Source organism: Pleuronectes platessa, chromosome 17, assembly GCF_947347685.1.
Source record: "Pleuronectes platessa chromosome 17, fPlePla1.1, whole genome shotgun sequence".
In the NCBI taxonomy this organism is placed as follows: Eukaryota; Metazoa; Chordata; class Actinopteri; order Pleuronectiformes; family Pleuronectidae; genus Pleuronectes; species Pleuronectes platessa.
The window spans coordinates 6,568,080-6,585,815 of NC_070642.1; the positions used below are offsets into that span (position 1 = coordinate 6,568,080).

The 17,736-nt window shown below is 41.1% G+C and overlaps 1 protein-coding gene across 1 annotated transcript in view; it reads right to left on the reverse strand.

The window, feature by feature from the left end:
• disp1 (dispatched homolog 1 (Drosophila)) overlaps window positions 1-11,345 on the reverse strand; it is an 86,561-nt gene extending 75,216 nt beyond the window's left edge. Inside the window, exons 1-2 of the mRNA XM_053445690.1 lie at window positions 11,154-11,345; window positions 8,970-9,054 (exon numbers count right to left, since the gene is read on the reverse strand). The gene's annotated coding sequence lies outside the window, so the exon portion shown is untranslated. The remainder of the gene's footprint in view (window positions 1-8,969; window positions 9,055-11,153) is intronic.
• Window positions 11,346-17,736: the final 6,391 nt, after the last annotated feature.

A 17,736-nucleotide genomic window follows, 5' to 3' on the forward strand; every position in this document is an offset into this window, starting at 1 on the left:
TCCTGAACACTTAGCAGCAGTTGGTAGCAGATTTCATAGTAGCAAAGGAAAAGTCTGGCTCCTTAGTCTAAACCCATTTTCAGACATGACCTCCAGAAATTGGATCCCATGTATAACTTTGACATTTGAAGATTGCAGCAGGAGATTCTTTGGTCGGACGCGTTCACAACAATGCAGAAGTCTCCAGACCATTTAGGCGCTTTTATAGAGCCGGCGGGAGGCAGCACGTAACGTTGAATTTTGTTTACAGCACATCGACACCAGTATCAGCTTGTTTCTGGCCACAGAATTATTAAATATAATTGAACAGTGTTTGTGCACCATCACTGTCACTTTTCAATCTCAGCTCAGAAAAGTAAAACTAAACCATTAACAAGAAACAGATAAATTCAGCAACAGATCCATGTTTCTTTCACCTCAAAATTACAGGCAAAAAAATGATTACGTCTACTAGTTATAGACTAAAAAAAACATGTTGAAGCAGTTGAACACACCCTGAAAAGCAATCTCCTCCAATACTCTACCAGGCGGATTCAGAGATGCTCAGACAAGGTCTAGCCTGCATGGTAAAACCAAGAATAAAAGAAAATGAGCTAGTGTCATTGATCCAAAGTCAACTTAACTCTAGGTGCAGCGAGTAAAACCCGTCATCACTTGACTTTTGTCAGTGCTCAGAGAAGCAGGAGTGAATTCTCTGTGACATCTTTTCCCCCTTCCTTTTCTTAATTCTTTTCATGCATCTTGCAGTGTTTGAGCCGTGCCAACTGGACAAGAACAAGGCTCTCCAGGTTATTGATTTGCATGGTGTCTCTGGTTTGTCCAACAGGAAATTGCTTTTCTTCATAAAGGGAAAAGGGTAGTTAAATTTATTTAGTTGGTCATACTTTGGAGGAAATGTGTGCTACGTTAAGTGACCGGGACAAAGGTCTGGTTGAAACCAGAGGTTATGTGTTGAAGAGTCCCTGAGACTCAGTGGCGAGTTACATCTTCCATATGTCCGGTGTTACTCAACATTGGCTAGCAGCGGTTCCTGTGGGAGGGAGCCCTTTCAACCATTCCACGCTAATGAGCTGAAAGAGAGTAAGACTTCAGGGCACCTTTGCTGTATCGTCCGTGTGGTGTGAGATACAGGACGGTGGTGGGAGTAGAGACTGGCAGAGGTGGGAATAATTCAACAGTGCTGAGAAGAGGAGACAATCAACATCTCTGTTCCTTCATCCCTGTATTGTGCTAAACATATTTAATGCACTAAATGTGATTCTTTCTTGATATTGTTTTCCATGGAATTCCTTCACATAAGTCTTTGATTTTCTCCATTTGCTTCTCCAAGGTCCATCTGCACCGCCCAGGGAGAACTACCCGCCCTTTTTAAATCAGAGCTCTGACAGTCAATGCCACACATGACTGACAGGGACATTATCAAGCTTAGATGGTTGAGAAGAGACAGAGGTGACCTGTGTGCTTTACCTCTGTCTGTCAAGGACATCATGACGACATGACTCGCACATCTGCAATCTAACCTTCAAAATGTGCAATGCAGAAATAGTGCAATGTAAAGCCGTCTTTTATTATCCTTTAATATCACGTAAATGGTGAAATGTGCTCTCGTGCCAACACAAAGTTACGAAACGCACGTCAACGAGGGGGGAAATGGCAATATCTTAAAAAAGTATGCAACAGACTTAGACCAACAGCTGCAATAACAACATGATATACAACAGTAAAACAGAATCAAGAGTGGTCATAAAACATAATTATTTCGGTAAAGTTGGGTTTATGTAACCACGTAAAGTCCTCAGCAGACGTGTTTTTCCATCCTGTTACTTTTCGGCAGTATCAAATACAGCTGCGGTGATACAGCAAGGTTCTGGGCCTGGCTGATGATGAAGACAGAGAAAGGGGTTGTTTTTCCGAGCGCTTCTTCATTCTTTCTCTACCACGTAAAGGCAGTAAAAGCCGCGTTTCATCCCAGTTATCAGTACTGGCGAAAATGTTTTATGTATTGTGAATAAAGCAAACTACCGTAATAACTATTTACAATAGAAAACAAGTAAAGATGAAACCCTCTTCTAGTTGATTCTAAATATGAACAGTGTCAAATTTGCCCTTTTTGTGTGTCATGTGTGTGACTCCAGGTATAGGCATGCGTCATTATTAACAGAAAATGTGTTGTTCATGAGGTCACACTGAATATTATCTGATGAAGCTCCAGGGGGCCAAAATGGTGTTAATAAAGTCACTAAGAAAGTGTGAAATAAAAAAGGTGGAATATTCCTTGATATCTTAAACATTTTAAAGGAAAAAATGCATTGACTTTTGGCAGTTTGTTTATGGTATAGTATATTTAACCAAATTTTTCACTCTTGCTGCTGTAATACTGCAAATTTCCATTTTGTGAGACTTATAAAGGATTATCTTATCTTATGCTGGAAACCTGTCCAGTGTGTACCCCACCTCTCGCCTGATGTCAGCTAGGAATGGCTTCAGCTCCCCTGTGACCCTCAAAAGGACAATCTATAATGATAATGGATGGATGGATGGAAATGCTGGATAAGAATATGTGTAAAGAAATGTCTGTCCCTCTCATGGACTAGATATGACGTCGGATGACACACCTTGAATTACTCCCTGAGACTGTATTGCAATAGGTCAAGCGCCTGAATTGGCGCGACCTTGACCAATCGCGAGTCGGTCTCAGCTTTCAATCACTATGTTTCACCCTGTTTATATAGCATCAAATAACAATTTACCAGCCACTAGGGGCTGATCAAGTTGATTTGGCTTCATTTTTGGGGAGCCATCATGTTGTCCATCTTATCATAAAGTCTAAGGTCCCTCCTAACAACTTCATTAACTATCAGTACTATATGTAATAAAGAGAAAAGTGACGCAAATGCAATTAGTCATGATTATTACTATAGTAATGATTACTATAAGAGCCTGGGTACTCAGTGCACTCAATGCATCACCTGACTCGTATACACTGCAGTTCTCTTTCACTACACCTTGATTTAAAATAACACCCTAAGAGTAACAACACAGGGTGCAATGATCACTCAACTTCCCACCTCGTGATCGCAACATCAGCTCCCAGTGTTGCCTCAACAAGTTTCCCTGTGTACAAAAACCGTAAGCTCAATTTTGCATACAGGCCTCAGTGAAGGAGCAGAAAGGTTGATCCCAGGGTAACCGAGCCCCTGGCTGGAAGGCATCTGAGCCAAATGTGATTCGACAAGGCCTAGAACTCCGGGGTCATGCCGCAGTGAGGAACATGTGTCCCTGCAAGTGAAGGCCTTGCTGCTCTCTCAGCCAGTCAACATTTTCCAGTTTGTGCAACAAATCCTAATGAGGCTATCCTCTGTGGGGGGAGCCAGGCTCCTGTCTGTGGAGATTTGTCTGCAGAGCTAAACAACCAAGGAAAGATGCAGTGAAGCGACATGCTCGCTCACACTCTGTTTCGTACACACACACAAACCAAGACTAATGAGGTGAGGGAAGCCAAACTGTTCTGCAGGCCGGTGCAAGGCAGGGGATTAAAAATGTCTTCACGCAACGAATCAAGGCTAGAAAAAAAATCAAGCAGAATGATGGCCCCATGACAGAATACAGTGCATATTTGGTTAAGCTGCTTGCAGTATGGGAAGACTCAGTAGGTGAGAGTATGATAGTAAGTCCTCAGTTTGTTCAGTTCACGAGTTGGGTTTTATAGCTGTGACATTAAACGAGTTTAACACGGAAATGATCAGACCTGGCCTGTGGAATAATATTCAAGTATAGTGGACATAAATGTCAAATCCATATATGGAAGAGTTTCCATCTGTAGTTGGTATTCCTACAAATTCAATACAGGCCAGCATAACGTACCGAGAGAAGACAGCAGGAGAGAAAAGGGTTAATGTTCAAAGACATTCCCATGTTTCTGATCCGTCTTTGGGGTCAGTCCACCTGAACCACATTAATTCCTGTTCTCTCTCTGTGCCTCTTCCTTTTCCTAAGGAAATCTGTAGAGGTAATGCTTTGTAACAAAGCTCAGTTTAAAAGTCACATTGCCATATGTTACTATGATACACTCTGACAACTCTATTGGCCGCAGTCCACTTCTTTTTCCGGGGGGTGAAATAAAATAGTGGCACTAATGCGCAGCACCTGTTCCTTGTCGGCATCCGTCACGATATCAAATATACAAACAATGACAGCTGTGGTGATATGGCGAAGCTGTGGGCCTGGCCGATGCAACAGGACGTGCCAAGGGTCGTTTCTTCAAGCACTTGTATTCACAAAGGGTGGAGAGACCCTCCCTGGGTCAGATAGCTGAAAGCAGAGTGCAGTGGCCAGAGCCTGTAAATTTTCACATGTGGTTTCTGAGGAGCAGCAGGCGCTATCGATTTCTTTAATCTAAAGCCGGGACCCCGACAGGAAAAAGGGCCTATGGGGGCCGCCTGCTTTCAATTACGAGGTCCGTAAAGACATTGAGATAGGGGATGATGTGATGGATGGTCGGTGAAATGCCATGATGGGGTCCATGCCTCTGTCTGCTTAGGCTCCAGCCTGCCTGGTGAGGATCATCTACATGCCAGAGACACGCCCCAACCTTAAATCCAGGGGTGTAATCAAAAAGTAGAAGGATTAGGCTTTAGTATTGTGGATTTGCCCGTATGCATCTTCACAGCTGAGTGGCATTTAAAATGTCTTGTCAGTGAGATAATCAGAGCTGACAATCACATAAAAAAAAAAATGGGTGGGGAAGAGATACCAAAAAACACTATTGTTTTAAAGGGATAAAAGAAGGACAAGAAAACTAGAGAGAAAAAGAGAGACCTGTGGCTCTACTTCTGATCAAGGGATTCATTCTTCAATGAGAAGAGATAAAAATGAAGGGCATGGCGGCTGGAGCCTGAACTTCGCCTAAATAATTTCCAGTAAATTACACAGTATGAATGTGTGAGTGCATGAGTCAGAACTCATCTAGTGGTTCAGACACTTAGTTTGGAATAAAAACATCTATTTTCAGCTCACAGGGAACATGAGACTCACTTATACACCACATTATTTTAGTTAGTCATCACTTATTATTTCACCTTGCTATCTACTGGGTTTTAAGACAGACATGAAATGCAGAGGACGTGTAAATAAGATCAGTTCCTTTTCACTTCCTTTTATATTAACTGTTTTTGGCATCTCCACCAAAACTCCACTAAGGCTGTTTATCCTTCACTTACTGACTTGAGAATTTAACTCAAAACAGGACAACCTGCACTAAATTTAAAATGCAATAACAACATTTTTTAGTTGTGATATCTTATTCCCCATGAAATTGAATGTCAGTGTATTGGTTGTTACGTTGGATTTCTCATGTCGTAAATTAAATCATTTATATTTTAATGCACACTGAACATCTATTTAAAATGTGCATGTAAAGTTACAGTCGAATACAGGGCAAAATCAGCTGCTGTGTCACAAGCTGTGTTTGTAACTTTAATAAAAGTTGAGTTTACAACTTTCTATAAATCATAGTGAAATCCTACATGGATGATGATATTAAAAGAAAACTACAACCATGAGCAAACTAGTTACATTTCTGTGAGTAAATAAATACAATTAAATCCTAATTATTAATTATTAATTAATAATTATTCATGGCGGCATAGTGACCATTAACCACGTCCTTGTGTCATTCAATGCTTTCCGTCAGAACTTCAAGTCTCTGTTACTTGGAAAAAAATTGATTATTTTTATTATTTAACAAAGTTCAAATGCAACACTTGTAATTGGACCAATCACACAAGAAAATCAATTTTAAGACTGTATCTTGATGATTGGGTTATCTCACAGAGCGAAACAGTTAAGAAGTCGTGGTGTCTCATCTTGGAATTGATCCATTCTTGTTACTTGAATCCCAAATCAAGTAAAATATCAGCTTTTCACCAACTCTACATCAAAGCCTGAATCTGCCTGTTTATCTCATTCATTTGCTCACATCTCAGCCGGACTTGATTAGCACATTTCCCTCCACTCCGGCCAAACAGTCCTCCATCAATAGATAATAATCGAACCCAGGTAGCTTAGAATGAGGCACAATAAATAAAAGCGTATTGAAATGTTCAAAAAAAAAAGCCCATGTGCACATTTTAATAAGCTTTATTACTTTAAATATGTGTACATAAAACTGTTTGGCTACCATTTTTCTATACAGAAAATCTTCTCACAGGGTTGGACAATCCTCACAGGCCAGGTCTACAACTTTGAAATTTGACCTCTGGATTGGATTTCATTCGTACTGAGATCTAAATATTTATCTCACTCTGATCTAAATCCATGTCTTTGACAGGCCTGATAGTGAAAGGCTTTGTCTCATCGGAGCTAGGAGAGCATCTCTCCCTCTGTCTTTCAGTGGATGTGACCTGCTGGCCTGTCAGCACCAAAAAAGACCCAAATCCAAACTGTGTAGCAGTTTGAAGTCTCTACGAAGACAGCCAGAGATTAGGCATGCCGGTGCCATGGTCCACAAGATCCACCAGCGTCTCCATGCCTCAGCTCAACATCAAAGAGTGCGGTGCAACAGTTTGAATGATAGACAGCAAGTGTGCAGTCATGCCTCCAGTGGCAACAAGTCCCGGCCCGATTAACCTCGTTGCCAACCCGAGAAGGGAGAGCAGAGGATACAGCTCATAGCAGGGCAAGATAAATTACAGTACCAACAACTGCACAACAGACACCGGACAAAGAGTCACTGAGGTCCTGCAGCAATTTGATGGCTCAATTCCTCACCTCCAGTCTGAGGCACATGTGAAGTCCTGTGAAGGAACTCAAGAGCATTGGGTCCGGTCCCTCACTCGCTCACGATGAACTCATCAGATTCTGTGGACCTTCGGCTGACTGTGTACTAGGGGGCCAGGCAGAGAAAGTCTGCAGAAACTGTGGAGGCTCTCCGGATTTCAGTGCATGTCTGAAAGCAGCTTAAAACTGTCAAAGTGACCAATAGTAATTGAGCTCTAGCAAGTGAAGTTGTTGTTTCTGTTGCCCTGAAGGGGCCCATTGTTGTGATCTCATGATCACTTACAGGTATGAGTCCCGACTTATTTCCAAACAAGAAATGTATTTTCAGATTGTTCGTGCAGTCCCTCACTTTTCCTTGACTGCCACTGCTCAGGGGAACATTTCCCTCGACTTAACATCAGCAGTTACAACCAAGAAAGATTACACCATATTATCAGCAGATGGACAGAAGACGATTCAGACCAGGGGTTACAGCGCAGATGACACATGGGATTCATTCTGAGGCAGCGGGAAAGAATAGTGATGTCGTCAGTAAAAGGCAGGAGTGGTAAATGGAGTAAAAGGAAACAAAGAGAGAATGATATAACCAATAGCGGCTGATGCAGACAATAGCAATTTTGTGAACTCTTATTTTCATCCATGAGTATGTATTCTGCTGAAGGTAGCGGATTTTACAGACACATCTAGGCCACATGAGCAAGAGGAAGCATCATAAAAGCTTCCAACATCAAAACGTATAATAATAAAAGAAAGAACTGGAGTTTGGTTTTAGCATACTTTTTGATGAATGCTGACACAAAGATAGAACAAAGACTGATATAGAAACAAAATGACCGGCTTACGAAAAGGCAAGCTCTATGGGAAAAGTTGTCCAGATGGAGATGGGCCAAAAATGAGATGGCAGGCAGCTGTTTAAGCCAGCTGTCCTGGCCAGTTGTTCATAAGGGCTTGGAGGCCAGGATGGAGGGATTCAGAGACATTTGGGATGGAAGGGGGCACGGACATAACAATGAAGGATGACAGGGAGGGAGGAAAAGTGGAGAAAAAAAAATTGATTTAAAAAGGAAAAGGTGTGTGTTCAGTGGGGCACAGTCAATTTTAGAGTGCGACACATTTATCTGTAGACATCACAAGGCCCAGACTTGGCTGTGTTCTACATTGCAGCTTCTTTAAATTGCTGTGTGAATAATCTCCACTTCCTTGCTGTTGCATTAAAAAACCGATAAATCACAGCAGATCAATTTGACATAAACAATGTATCCATTTCCTTGAGCAGCGGTAGAATAATTATTGCACTAAAATAGTTTGTTGTACAAGCCATTGCTATCTAAGTAATAACACTTTCATGGCTAAAAGACCAAATGAGTCTATTGATTAGATAAGATTTATTATCAAGCCTTTAGTCTCCTCTCAATCTGTATAAGTATGTCTAAATATACACAGTGCTGGCTAATTGCTGCATGAAAGCCTTCATCACTCCGGTGGCCCATTAGTGATCAGGAGTCTAATACTGCTGATGGTGCATGGCAGCATATTAATTGGAGGTATTACCATGCTTGACTCCTCTCTTTACTGTAATCGCAGGATCAAATAAGGATTTACAGCCACTTCTGACTTTAATGAAGTATTAAATGTAACATTAAACCTTGCATAATGACATGCAGGTAGTTTATTTGGGCATCCAACTAATTACAGATTATTGACATACAAATTAGCCACCATGTTGACTTTAAGTTAGCACTGAGCTGGACAGGATTGTTAACAGTGCAATGGAGAACTTTTTTTCTCACAGAAAAAAAGCCTCAGGACATTTTGGACCACTGGGGCTGATGTGATAATATCTAGCCTAATGGTGCCCCCTGGTGGCCTTGAGTAGACAAGCAGCTTCCAAGCGGATATAGAAGTATCATAAAGCGAGCAAAACCTAGCTGCAGGCTATACAAATACACCCAATAGTTTGCCACTGCTGATCTCTAAAAACCATCAGTAAAAATCCAGATAATACACTTTCAAGTTTCACATATGGACAGGCTAACCATGGTGCTCCCAACATATGGCTAAGGGCGGTATGTTTAATTTGTTGATGTATGCTGCTCCAATGCTTATACACTCGTTTTGGAACATTATATGGCAAGCATCCTTCATGGTCATGGTGTTTGAGGTGTGGGAAATGTTCTGCTCCAGATGCTTACTGTAAATTCTTGAGATGAGTACTCTGTGTTTCCAAGCGTTTCCAGCAGCAACGTGACGAACACACCTGACAGCCTCCGAGGAACTCTGATAAGAGGGGAAAGATATTTAGAATTCACATTGCGCAAGCCAAGATTATACAACATATGGGTGGACTTGACCTTTCAGAAAAAAACTTGATGAAGGAAATTGTCAGAGATGGGAACAGATGTTTATAATGTTAAAAACAAAAAAATATTAATTTACAAATTAAAAGAAAAGAAAAGAGAAAGGCCTCGACCCACAGTTTAAAAGTTTTCTTTCTGTACCCATTGACCTGGTGCTTTTTGCCTTTTCATTTTCCACCTCTGTTTCTGAAAACAGTTTTATTGGCTCGGAAGCTGCTGGTCGCGTTCATATGATGTTGAGAGGCTATAAGTAGTGGATTAGTTTGCTAATGCTCGTGAGAGAAACACTTGCACGACAAAGCAACAACACCATGGGCAAAGTCCAAACTCGCCGGGAATTTAAGATCTACTTACTTTTTCCATAAACAAGTCATTGCTCCTAAAACCACTTTGACTGACACTGCTGTAATGTTGCTGTGTGATTGAATGAAGTGAAGGATTTGTGTCATGGTGCCGTGCACCACAGCATTAACAAGTGAAGGTCAGTTGTTAGGTCTGGCTTGGTAATGGTCAAAGAATTTCTCGCCAATCATATCATATCAGGTTCAGAGAGGTCAGACCACTAACATTGAATTCAACATTTGCAATGTCGCCCGTCAGGAGGCCTCTGAACATATACCACAGGCTTTAAAATCAAAAGGACTGACAGAATAGAGTTCTGAGGCGAACGGGACATTTCAGGGACGGGATTCTTTTTTAATTATGGAATGAAAATAATTACTTTATTTATCAAGGGATGAGCTACTCATACACATTCTTATACCTATACTCTTGTGTATGACTTACATTATGCCTGACCCAGGTGGATGACCTTAGAGGTCTGAAGGCCTCTGCGGGAGTGCTTTAGGTTGGATGCTTTTGTTTTGTTTTGGTAGTTGTCATAAGGTGAACCTTGAGAGTCTGCACCTAATAAGGATAATGGGCATAAATTGACATGACTTCATTTGCTATCTGATCGCTCTCATACGGTTTGATACTGAAATGTTTCTGCTGTTAGTTTTTAGGTTTGACCGTCCACATGTAAAATAGACCAAGAACCTTCTCCATCGACCGATCCATGTTGTAATAAACTCATGTACAATATTCAAGTAAGAGCAAAGGAAGCTTATTCACCACTTTTATCACTAATTGTAAATTCAACTATCTCTCATCAGACATCTGTGCAGATTTCTCTGGATCATTGCTGATTATAACCGATTTGGTGAAAAACACGAGGCTGGGAATATAATAATATGAGGATTAAACACCAAGGGTTTAAAGAAATGGCGCTATATATATATATATATATATATATTGGGAAAGGGAGGTGTTGCACAGATAATTGCTTCAGTGATAAAGGGTTGTCTGACACTTCCCTCCCCTGCAAACACGACTCCCACAGGCAGGTGTTCAAATACACGAGTTGAGCAGCTTCCCTTTCAAACCCAGGACAAATAAAACAAAACTACAGGAACAACACATGGAAGAGAGAAGCCGTTTTCATTCATGAACTCCGGAGATGATCCAGAGTTCAGAGCACCGGGTCTGTCCATCAGGTGATGTTTGAGAGACAACTTTGAGCAAACTAACCAAGCAAAAACTGACAAACATTCAAATCGCGCTCAGTTTATTCTTACGACTTAACCACAACTAAAGAGCCATTACAATCTAGCGCGTGTGTTAAATGCAGCTGTTTCTTCTGACTTTTTACTGTGAGTTTCGTGCTGGAGCGTGTTTCGCAGCGAAAGATGGCGTTATCACCCCAGCTTCGGCCTTACGTCAAATCACAGCTGACCCTCTCACTTCCCCCCGCTGGCGTAAACCTTCACAAGACTGAAGCGTGTATCTGCTGGAAGACGAAGCCTCCTCCCTCCCGACATGTTTAGCAGCCGAACAAACCCACACGCTGCGGTTGGCTCTGGCCGAGGTGCAGCTAAGTTGGCGTTAGCCGGCGGACGCTGCTAAGCTAACCTCCCCTCCCGGCCAAAACAGCTGGCTAAACAATAGCGGCCGCTCGCTGCTGTCTGTGCGGATACTCACATGAGCGCAGAGCCGCTGTGAAGGCGATGAAGCACAGGGTGAGAACTTCCAGAGGAACACACATGTATCCCTGCTCCTCCGCTGTGGTTTTCCTTCTTGCCGGATGCTGATGTATCCACTACACAAGCATCAAACCATGTTGAGTGGGCAGCTGCGCACTGACGACTTGTTCTCACTCCACAGCCATTAGGAGCTTTCTGGAAAACCGTAGGAAACTTGGAAGGGCCCTAGAAGGGAACAGTGTGCCCTAGCCTCTCATCCCCTCATGTACTCTGTGCAGGGGGGAAGAATGTTTATGTTATTCCAGTGGTTTTCATTATGATGAATCAAATAATGCAGACAGTTGTTTTATTAGGTGGCCTGAATACACCTTTAAATGACAAAAGGGCTAAGTCATTTTTTTTGGTTAGGTGTAAACAAAGTTCTTCACTAATAATAACAAGAATCCACTAATAAAACAACAACATATGTGTTCGTATTACTAATAAAATAAACAACATCCATTCGACTCCTATCTTCTTTTAGTCTCTGTAGTGATGAAGTAATTTATATATTTTGTATTATCACAATGTACTCTGGGTATAATAATAATAATACACATTTAGCAATACATGGGAGTAAAAACAACACAGAAAAAAAAACAAAAATAAGAAATATAACATGAAAAAAACTATTCAAATCAAAGAACATTAAAGGAAGGGACGGTCATTTATTTCCTGAACCTGTTTGATGTTGGTAGGAGGTTTCTGGACATTTGTAGGGAACTTAGAAGGGCACTTTAGAGGGACAGTGTACCATAGACTCTTATCTCCTTTTAGTCTGTGTAGTGATACAGTAATTAGGGCCCGAGCACTGACAGTGGGAGGCCCTATTGAAATTGTAATGATTATTATGATTATTATTATTATTCAGGCAAATGAATTGGCTTTTTGAGGGCTTTAACAAGCTCAAATTCATACCAAAATTTGCAGAAGGTTAGAAAGTAGTGAAAATGTACGTATTATGGAGGAATTTTCAATGGGCCCTTTTACTAGGGCTTTCATGACATCAACTTCAAATTGAGATGAGTGACGGAGAGGCGGTGGACTAGTGGCAGAAACTTGGACTATGGGCAGAAAAGGTCTCTGGTCTTCTCTGGTTCGATTCCACAGAGAAACAACAAAAATCTGTCCTAATATCCAAGAGGATTCTCCTTACCTTGTCTAGTGCCCCTGAGCAAGGCACCTTACTCCCCCAAAATCTGCTCCCCGGGCGCCGTACATGGTCGCTCACTGCTCTGTGTGTCCTGCACCAGATGGGTCAAAAGCAGAGGTTAAATTTCCCTACCTGCATGAGTGTGCCTGTGCATGTCTGTGCATGTGTTTGGGACAAATAAATGCATCTTAATTTTAATCACAACAAGAAAAAGTTATTAAAAGATCGATTTTTCATCACAGGGTGTGACCGTGGCGTTGAAATTGTATTTATATTTATTTATTATTCAATAATTTTTCTTTCTCAACCCTCATTCACTTCTCATAGTAGATGGTAAATTAATATAATGCACATTGTAACTAGAAATGGTGCCACCTCCCACATGTAGTGTGTGTAGTGTGGTGTCTAGATTGCTGCAAATGTTTTCTCTACATTATCTATCGGCTGTAATTGAGTGGTAAATGTTATCTTATCTTATCTTGCGCTTTTGCCATCATTTGGAGCCAGAGTCGTTTTATTTAATTTGATTTGTCTTTATCTACACCTTACACTTCAGCACTGATGACCTATCAACTGACTTTGACCCCTTTTGGTTTTGTGTATAAGCATGTGTGTGCTTGTCTGGGATATAGGGGCTGCATCACTATACTCTTACTACTGCTTCAAATAGGACAGGTAATCGTGACAGTGATATTTACTCTTGTTTTACTTGAATTCTCATTTAGATTCGATCTAAAACAGTCAGTTTTGTACTTTTGTCAAATATTGTCCCAGGAACTCTGCAGTCCTCTGTGCTTTTTGTTGATTTTTGGGAAAAGGGGAAATGTAAAGTTATAGTTCCCACGTATGTTTTAATAATTGAAATGTGAGGAAGAACAGAAAAAAAAAATTAAATATGAACATTTCATTCATTTCAAGTAATATTTCCCACATGAGTTTCCATTGAAATCTTAGTGGGGGTGGAGCCTGCTCACTTCCTTGAGTCAGCTGTGTTCTTCAACAAAAGGGAGAGCCTTGGTGCCCTCTTCCCTTTCTCTGCGATGAACTCCAGCTGGTTATAGTAGGAGTCCATCACTTCCTTTGACGTCACCACCTCCAGGTCCTGCTGGATCAGCTGGAGGAGCTCACAGAGGCTCTCAAGAGACGACCCGTCTCCTTTTTGCAACAGCCTCCTAATGCAGCAGTGCATGGCTTTCTCAGCCAGTACCTTGGAGAGGAACAGCTCCCCAATAAACCTGAGCGTATTGAGGAACTGATCGGAAGGTTTGGCGTTCTTTTGCTCTTCCCTCAGCCGGTCGATAACCCTCACGTCCCTGACTGGCTCCAGGCAGGACCCACTCTTCTGATGATTGCCCTCACTGTCACAGTTCTTCATGAACTCTGCCTGGCAGTGTTTGACCAGCAGAGACCTGAAGGTGACACTGGCTGACAAGTCGGTCAAGGATTGGACTTCCACCTGAAGAGGAAAAAACCATAGAGAAATATTAACACAAATGCAAATCACATACTTAGGAAAACATCGTGATTATTTATATGCAAAGTATCATTTTATACATCAAACACCAAATGCAGTCAACTCTAAATTAACTTATTATTTGATAACCAAAGTGACGATTCATTCGGTATTTCAGGTATTCCTAAGTTTACCTTGTTTTTGATCATCACAAATCCTTATTTTTTTCCTTTCTTACTATTTGAAAAGAAAAACTGTTTGTATCGCTACCCTTCTAGTTCACAAAAAAGATAAACTTCTCAACTAAGTAAGAAACAGGATAAAGTATCTTCCAGTCATGAGGCATCACTTACTGTTGAGAGGTGTTGACACAGCTCGGCGAAGACTGCAGCAGAGTGTGGTTTCTGCACGGCCCTCTTGAAAACGAGCTCAACCATTTCCTGCAGGCTCTCCTCAGCGTTCAACTCCTCGTGACTCAGATCCGTCATGAAAGCTTGAAAGTTTGCAGTGATGCAGCTGACGGACTCCTCCGGCCGGACCTGCTTCTTCCTCACATCTTCTTCAGAGGCGGCTGGAGCTTCGTCCTTTGTCGTCTCGATCATCTGGATGGAGGGAGCGCAAGAGGAGATGTCCACCTGCGGCTGATCCTCGTAGGAGGGAGCGCCAAAGGTGATGTCCACCTGCGGACGATCCTCGTAGGAGGCAGCGCCGAGAAAGACCACGGGCTCGGATGGAATGCGTCGCCTCTTCCCGTCCCTCTGATCAGCTGGGTTCCATGGCTTCTTTGAGGAGCAGGAAGCCTCCAAGAACACAACCGGCTCCGTGTCACGGGGCCACCGGAACATCTTCCTCTTCTCTCCCAGCACAAGAGGAGCTGGCTTGGAAGTTAATTCCACGCTTTTCTTTTGTTTTGTACGGGGATGATGTTGATTCAAATAAGTTGTCTTCAAGGCAAATCCAAAGAAACAAGTTCCGGTGCAAGAAACGAGTTCAAATAAATCGTAGATGTCTTCAAGGCAAATCCAAAGAAACGAGTTCAGGTGCAAGAAACGAGTTCAGGTGCAAGAAACGAGTTCAGGTGCAACCAGCCAAGTAGTCAGAAGTGAACCGAGCGAAAACATAGTGAAAACTGAAGCTTAAGTAACGACAGACTTCAAAGTTCTGTTGTATCCTTTGATATGAGATGCTCAGATTAAAGGAAAACAGAACGTTGAAGTCAGTCGTCACTTAACCGTCAGTTGTAAGTCAGTTTTCCTCTGATATACATACATACATACATATATATGCAAACTGTACAAAATATAAAACTATAAGAACATACTAAACTACATAAGATATAAGGAATACAAAATATATATAATATAATAAAATTGAATATATATTTATTAATTTGATCATATAAATCATCAGTTGTTTACACATAATATGCATAGAATAAAAAAAAATCTAACTTCACAATGCTGTGATTCTTCTTCTTAAAGTTTTAACACATGTAAATGAACTGCACTCTTCTGATCTGTAAAGTTCATATTCATTCATATAGTGCATTGTGTAACACTCGCACAGCAACTTGGGGCTCGGCGTCATGCATAAGGTCACACAGGGATCGAACCACCGACATTTGGATTATTAGATGACCAGCCTCCTCGCCATACCCAACCCTACTTAAAACTGCTGCAAATTGAATATGGTGCTACTTAAAAATGATCTGTTCTCTCTGGCCCATCCAGCAGTTTATTCAAGCATCATCATTAAAACATCCACAAACACAAACCACAAACCAGCAATGGCAGTGTGGCTACTCCAAGTAATAATCTGCACAATAGGCCTTAGGTAAAGTAAGAAAAAAGATTTTTTTTTTTAAAGTAGTGAGGAGGAGAGATTCCTGTGGGTGGTTAAACACTACCCTTACAGGCAGAGACAGTATACGCCTTAGGCAAGATGCCAGGCTCATGACTGTGGACGGATTATGAGACACTTGGGATTATGGGCACAGACGTGTGAAAGGATGCACCCCACACCTACACAAGAACCAGAGCCACAGATTCAGAGATAGTGTTCTGTTTTGTTTTGTCTCTTTTATGAGTTGCATTATGTCTCTTTGTTTGTCTCTCTGTGGTTTTCTTTTAATTGTTGTGGTTTGCCTAAAAACACACTTGTATGAATCTACTCACCTTCTGTCTTTTGACCCTGACCAGAGGAGATCAGGGCCGTCACAAAGACAGCAAGACAATCTATTCTATCCTATTCTATTATTTTCTAATTGTATTTTTAATATTTTTTAATATTTTCTTGCATTCGTAGTAAGTATTACATGTACTTATTATTACTGTTCTGGTGTCTATTTTTGACTGTTCCCTTTGCTGCTGTAACAAGGCAGAGGGTGTCGCTCCTTGTACGGTTTGTTAAGCCCTATGAGGCAAATTGTGATTTGTGAATATGGAGTATACAAATAAAAAAAAGTTTTGATTTCATTCTGGCTCTCCATCCACTGAGATGTTAAAGGGGAAAGACAGTTTAGAAAATGTATGGAAATATTATTCAGATTTATCCATTGCACGTATATACAACAAGAAATCGTAATAACAGAACAGATAAATACAGATTTATAAAGTGGATAGAAGTTTTATATAAAGAGTTTAAGCATATCATCTTAAAGAAAGCTTCTAGTTAGTTCTTAAGTAAACAAATGAAGTGGACAACATGATCAGATTAACGCAACTTGGAGCTGCACTATCAGAAAGTGTATGAATATCAGTCTGTTTTCGGGATTGGTTATGTTTCCTTCTCTTCCTTCATAATTACTGGATTCAGCAGTTACGGCGATTAGAAATCAGAAACCAATATCACACTCTGTGTAATATCACGTCATATCGTTTATTTAAAATAGAAAAAAGCACAAGTGTATTTACATTGACATGTACAGTGGCATACAATACAAGACAACTCCAGTAGTTTTGGTTTTCATTAAATAACTATTAAAACAAATAACATCCGCTAACGGTAGGGTGGGTAATTTATTTCTGAAACCATCTATCTTTAATGTTAAAATCCTCTTCACATCCTGATGATATAAATTAAATAATCTTGGAAAAAAAAAAAAAAGCCACCCTCTGTGGTCCTCAGAGCCTAATAACAAACCCAATTTCACTGGGTCCAAATGAAATGAAAGGTCAACTTCTCTCTCTGTCATGAACCGACCTGCCCGTGCTCTCACTGCTCATGACCGGAGTCTTCAGCCGGAGAGGCATAGGTGAGACCCGAGATATTCACTTTGCAACTTCTTATTTATGTGCCCTGACCCATGGCCCTGACACATGATATCAAAACGCACATTGTAAGTCAAAGTTCTCCAAAGTTAAACTCCCCACAAAGCTATGTTAAGCATTTGCTTCGCCACAAATAGTGAATGTTTTATTTGCCTCCTGGCTCGTTTTGATTGGAAGTGAACAGGGAGCTACAATGTTACATTCATGTATGTGTGACCGCTTGTGCATCTTTGAAGCAGAAACGATAGCCACGTGAAGCTTTTCTAGTTCAGCAAAAGACAGAGCGGATTTGATTTTGGCTATAAATCTCATGTGAAAGTTCCAAGAATGATATATCCTTCTTTGTGGTACTCTCAACAACCAGTTACCAGCCTTGATTTAGAAACTACTAGCAAGTGTTGGTTGGAAGATTGCAGTGTACAGCTTGGAGCATAGGAGGTGAGTAGCTCTGTAATACAACTGGGGGCTAGACACTACGATAAATCAGTGGTTACAAATTCATAAAAGGCCACCGGAGAAAAAAGGAGGAACAGAAAGGAACTACTGAAAAGACATTCCAGTTTTGACAGACAGACATTACTGCAGCTACATGATGCTGTCCTTCATCATAAATAATATTTCATACATTCATTTTGCCACCCAGGTCTTCAATAATATATATGGCAAT